Below are 6,287 nucleotides of genomic sequence, written 5' to 3' on the forward strand. Positions count from 1 at the left end.
CCACCGGGAGGTCCGGAACTCCGGCCCAATCACCGGATCCCAGGCAGGTCCCCACCCCCTCTCACCCCATCAAGGACAGCTGAAGGAGACTGGATGACAAATAGAGGTAAGTCAGTTTAGAGTCCTACGGGAGGGAATGGACAAGGGGAGGAGAGAAGAGGGGAAAAAGAGGAGGGGAGAGGGAGAGAAGAGGGAAGAGGAAGATATATATATATATATACATATATAAACACCCATACATACATACATACACACACACATATCCATACATATACATAGATACATACATCACATACACCTATACACACATATATACATGCACACACATACATACACACACACATACATATGGAGAGAAAAGAAAAAAAGAAGGGAGGTGGAGAAAAGAAAGAGGGAAGAAAGAGAGGAGGAGAGAAAAAAAAAAAAAAAAAAAAAAAAAGAAAAAAAAAAAAAAAGAAAAAAGAAGGGGAAAAAAGGTGAGAAAAGAGAAAGCAAGAAGAGAGAGAGAGAAAGAGATATAGGAAAGAAACTGAATTCAAATAAGAAACTAAAAACTAAGATTAAAGTTAGAGAATAAAGGACCCGAGAATAGGACAGGAGAGAAAGGGGGAAACTAGGTTAAGATTAGAGACAAGGGAACTAGGTTAGGATAGGAAAGAAGAAACTAAGCTAGGGTTAAAAGATAAGAAACTGGGTTAAGGTTAGAAGCTAAAAGACTGAAGTTAAGATTAGAAAATAGAGGTCTAGGGTTGGAATTAGAAATAAAAAGACTGAGGTTAAGGTTAGAGAAAAAGAAACTGGGATAGGGTTAGGAAAGAAGAAACTGAGTTAAGAGTGAAAACAAGAGAACAGGATTAAGGTTAGAGGCTGGGAGAGGGTTAAGGTTAGAAGATGGAAGTCTAGGGTTAGGATTAGGAATAAGAAGACTGAGGTTAAGGTTAGAGGATAGAAAACTGGGTTAGGGGTTAGGAAAGAAGAAACTGAGTTAGGAATGAAGGAAAAGAGACAGGGTTAAGGTTAGAGGCTGGGAGAGGGGTTAAGGTTAGAAGATAGAAGTCTAGGGTTAGGATTAGGAATAAGAAGACTGAGGTTAAGATTAGAGGATAGAGACACTGGGTTAGGATTAGAAAAGAACGAGTTAGGAGTGAAGGACAAGAGACAGGGTTAAGGTTAGAGGCTGGGAGAGAGTTAGGGTTAGGAAAATAGAAGTCTAGGGTTAGGATTAGGAATAAGAAGACTGAGGTTAAGATTAGAGGATAGAGCACTGGGTTAGGGTTAAGAAAACATGAGGGGGGTGTGGGGGAGTTTGGTGGGAAAGGAGAGGAGGAGGAGAAAAAAAGGGGGGTATAAAGGAAAAAAAGAGGAAAAGAAAAAAAATAAAAAAAAGAAAGAGAGGGGAAAAAAAGGAGGAAAAAAAGGAAAGAAAAATGGAAAGGTGGAGGGAAAAAAAAAAGAAGGGGGGAAGAAAAAAAAAAGAAGTAAAAATAAAAGCCGGAAATATGAAGGGAAGCGGAAAAGAGGGAGAGAAGAAAGGAAAGGGGAAAAAAAAAAGGGGGAAAAAGGGAAAGGGAAAGGAGGAGGGGAAAAGAAAAGAGAAGGGGGAAAAAAAAAAAAAAAAAAGAAGAGGGAGACGGCGGAAAGCTAAGGAAAAAAAAAAAGAGAGAAAAAAAAGAACAGAGAGAGAGAGGGAAGAGAGAGAGTGTGGGGAGAGAAGCAGAGAGAAAGAGAGAGAGAGAGACCCACGGGAGAGGGAAGAGGGAGAAGAGAGAAGAGGAAGGGGGAGAAAGAGAGAGAGGAAAAGAGAAGGAAAGAAAGAGAGAGAGAGAGGAGGGGGAGAAAGGAGAGGGGGGAGGAATGGGAAAAAAAAGTAGTTTTGTTTCAAACCTACTTCTCATTGAGACCTCTAGGAATGTGGGTGCCCAGTTTCTTAATCCAGGTGCGGTTCTGTTTTTCTTCTGAGTCTAACCGGCCCAGTTTGGATCAGCCTCAAGGATTGTTGCTCTAAGATTAGACCACTATGCTCCACAAAATGTTTTACTAAGGGGTTATTAAGATTCTTTTGTCTTGTAATATTATATCTATGTTGCGTAAACGGGTCAAAAGACTGTTTCCTGATTCACCTACATACTGAATGGAGCACTGGTGGCACCTGATAAGATAAATGCGCTTTTTATTGTGGCATTGACTCCTGTTTGTGTTCTAAAAAACTTCCTTTGTGGTCTGATTCTGACCGTCTTATAATGTCTGTAAAAAGTCATCCAGTCTCCTCAGTTTTGGGAGGATTAGGGGTTTAAGTTTAGACCTGACCAATATATCCTGCAAATTTTATTCCTCCTATAGGCCGCTATAAGCCTGTAATCCGGGAGGAAAGTGTTACCTTCCGAGCAGCAGAAAGTTCTTCTTCAGCCTCTGGACAAACTTAACATTGTCTTCGAATATTGAACAATAATAGGGAGGATAGAGTCCAAGCATATGGGTTTAGTATTTTCAAAGGTTCTCAGTGCTTTGCGAGCATAGTAAAAAGTGTAGCCTCTATTGGCGTAAAGATGAGAAGAGGATTTTACAGCACTCTTAAAGTCAGCATCCCTGGTGCAGATTCTTTTGAATCTGATAAGCTGAGACTTAAGCAAGCCGGCAAAAGTGTGCCTTGGATGGTAGCTTGACCTGTATAACAGCGGTGGCTGTCCGTCTCTTTAAAAAAATTTTATGTCAAGTTTATGTGTTCCATTAAATTGTAGGACCCTTTTATAGGTGGATGTGTCCAGGAAATCGATAGAGGTCTGGCTAAGAGTAGCTGTAAGTTGAATTGAAGTGCAATATGAGTTAAGCTTGGTCCAGGAACTGGTGGAAACTCCTTCCTCTGAGTGGTCCCAGATACCCCATATGTCATCTAGATAACGGTAATAATGTAAAGGCTGTTTGGGACAAGAAGCCAGTGCACTAGATTCCCATTGGGACATGTAAATATTAGCATAGGAGGGGCAAAACACCTTTCCATAGGGGTCCCTTTACCTGAAGATAAAACTGACCATTAAACTCAAAGTCATTCCTGGTAAGATTGATGTGAAGAAGCTGCAATATCTCTTTTCTGGTCTTTTTGCTATCAGGGTACTTTGAAAGATGTTCTTTACTGCCAAAATGCCCGCCGGAGTCTCAATGTTGGTATACAAATTTGAGACATCCATGGAGAATAAAAAGGCTGTAGGAGGGACTCACAAGTCCCTGGATATTTGCGTAAAAATGGTACGCTATCTTTTATATAACTATTGTGTTTGATTGAAAGGGGATTGAGATAGTATTCCAATAAATCTGGCTGTATGGTAGGTCCCACTACCACAATCAGAGACGATCGGTCCTAGGGGCACCTTGAGAAGGAATGTGTCCATTTTACTCAGGTTTATGTATCTTTGGAAGCAAATAAAATCTGCTGGCCTCGAGGTTCCCTGCTGCTGAGAAGGTAAGTTTTCTGTTTATTGTTTATGAATTTTGTTATGGAGCGAGGTAACAATTTTTTCTACTTCAGGAGGATTGTGTCCTTATATAGGGGCCGCCAGTTTACGGAATAATAGTTGGAGTCATTCAACTGCCTGTGGCCTTCAAAAGGTAATCCTCCCTGTCCATTATTACGACTGCACTCCCTTTATCAGCCGGGTTTATATACTACGTCATTGTTCCTACTAAGCTGTTGCAATGCTGTGATTTCCGAATCCGAAAGGTTGGGTTTCCTGAAACCCACCCTATAATTTTTGGAAAGTATCCAAGTCTAAGTGTATAAGCTTTGAGACCTCTGGAGGTAATGAAGCCAAAGCTGGAGACCAGGTTGATTTGGAAGTGAAAGGGGTTGTGTGCGCCTGAGGCCTATCTTTATAATAAACTGCCAATTTTAATTGTCTATGGTAATCTTGAACATCAGCTCTGAGGGTGTCTCTAATTTCCTTTGTGGTTGCCCCTTTAAAAGATGGAATAAATGTAAAACCTTTATTTAACAGTATGGCTTGTGCAGTCGTAATCTTAAACTTTTGAAACCGGTCTTACAACAGTTTTGAGCCCCGTGTCCTGATTGGCTTTACGGGGAGGACCCGTTTAAATGGGCGCATCCAATGATCCAGTATATGTTCTGCTGTTTCTTCAGTCCAGTGCACCAAATCATCTCCTGTGGAGAATCTATTTCTGGAGAGATGCGCGGGACAATATCGTCATAACAGACGATATGGTCATTAGCGCATTAAGGTTCTCCTTTTCAATATCAGGTAAAGAGCAGAGTAATTAATTATAGGGACCATAATCCTAGCTTTAGGGAAGGTATTCTTAGCGCACTAATAAGCAGTGATCTGAGAGTTGTAGTATCTGGATTATAGGTTGTGGATTTGATCCCAAAGGAAAGGGATCACCTTTTGACTTCTTTGAGACAGGGGCCGTGCCAAAATGGCCCCTTAGAGTGTTTAAAGTGGCCCCAGGAAAGCTCTCTCAATTTGGATGCTTGAGTTCTGTGTGTAGTTGAGAAACAGGATAGTTGAATCTTAAGGTGCTCTTTTGTGGAAGTATTAATGACCAATCATTCAACTTATCTTGTACATGTGGGTTTCTGTGAGGTGTGAATTCACCGATTAAGTAGTGAGGTGTGTCAAAGAATTGCTCTGGATGGTGTTTTGTTCCACGGGAACAAGTCTGTGGTGTATGGGAGGATTGTCAGTTACAGTTACACCTCTCTCTAGGGTTTCTACTCAGAATTGTCCACATCAGATATGGTAATCACTCATGTGGGAGTGGTGGGTTTTGTCTGAGAGAACAGTTGGGGTCTCAGAGAAGGCACAGGTCTGGTGGTGGATATGAAGGTGTTAATCAAACTTTTTGGCCTGTACTGTATCTATACACTGATCTGATTACAGCAAAGGAACAAGCGTCCAGCAGTATTGATGGCAGAATAGGCTCAGAATATTTCCTTCTGCAATGTAAAGACTTTACATTGGCTTCCTGTGCCTCAAAGAGATTGATTTCAAATGCGCTTCTGCTGGTTAATAAATCCTAAATGGCTTGGGACCAAAATATATCTCAGATCATTAGTGCTTTATAGACCACCCAGACTACTCAGGTCGTCTGGAACAGGTTTGCTCGTTGTCCCAGAGTCAGAACTAAACAGGGTGAAGCAGCATTTAGTTTTTATGCTCCACATATCTGGAACAAAATACCAGAAACTAGCGGTCTGCCCCAACTCTCAGCTCTTTTAAAATCAAGGCTGAAGACCTTACTTTTTGATAATGCTTTTCATTAATTCTTTTATCGAGAAGAGTGAATTTTTATTCTTGTATTTTATTTGCATTATACAATTTTGAACAATTTGAACTATATTTTTGTTTATGTATTTTTGATATGGGTTTAAATTTGTATTCATTACTATTTTATTCTTATTTGCTCTGTTTTTTGCTATTTGTTCTTTAATGATTAATGGTTGTGTAAAAACACTTTGAGTTGCCTTGTGCTGAGGTGTGCTATAAATAAAATTGCCTTGCCAGCAATGGATTGACAGGTGACATATTAGAATCAATTATTTATATTTTAAAATACATTTCTATATCTGCATTTATATCAAAACCTGAGACTTTCAAACATCAACATGTCATTTATTAAAATGTATTTGTGTCTAAATGGCGGTATACACATCTTTTCCTATTATATTTTGCCTGGAAACATGCTGGTGTGTTTGCGTGAAAATAGGCGTTAGTTCTATTTCTGGCGTGCGTGTTTTCTGAGGCGTCTCGTGTCACGCTGAGCAGTGTGCGCAGCTCTAACCTGTTACCATGGAGACCCCAAATAAAGCGGTTCATGCGCGGCCAGTGTGTAACCCGGCCTAATGCTACGTCATCTTCTCATTGACTTTTCGTTGGCGTTGTTTTCCGTGGCGGCCACACAGATTTTTTCACCCATCCATTACCATCACCGTGTAATGAGCTGTTAACAGTTAAGTGGTCATTTCCGCGGGTTCATCGAATAGCTGTCATTTAGCCGACTATTTAAATTTAAATTTATAGAGTGATTTTTTTTTTTCTTATATCCTAAAGCCCTAACCTGATGAGGTGTAAACAATAAATAAATAGAAATAAAACGTTCCTTGGCTGCAGAGCATCAAGAGACAGACACTCAGCATATTCAATCTGTTTTCTATTAACCTGTCATAATTTCTTAGATTATTTTTGGGCTTTTTCCGCCTTTTATTTTGACAGGACAGCTAGGTGTAAATCTGTTTCTATGAACCTGTCATAGTTTGACATCTGTCACTAACAGACAAG

Source organism: Perca fluviatilis, chromosome 10, assembly GCF_010015445.1.
Source record: "Perca fluviatilis chromosome 10, GENO_Pfluv_1.0, whole genome shotgun sequence".
In the NCBI taxonomy this organism is placed as follows: domain Eukaryota; kingdom Metazoa; phylum Chordata; class Actinopteri; order Perciformes; family Percidae; genus Perca; species Perca fluviatilis.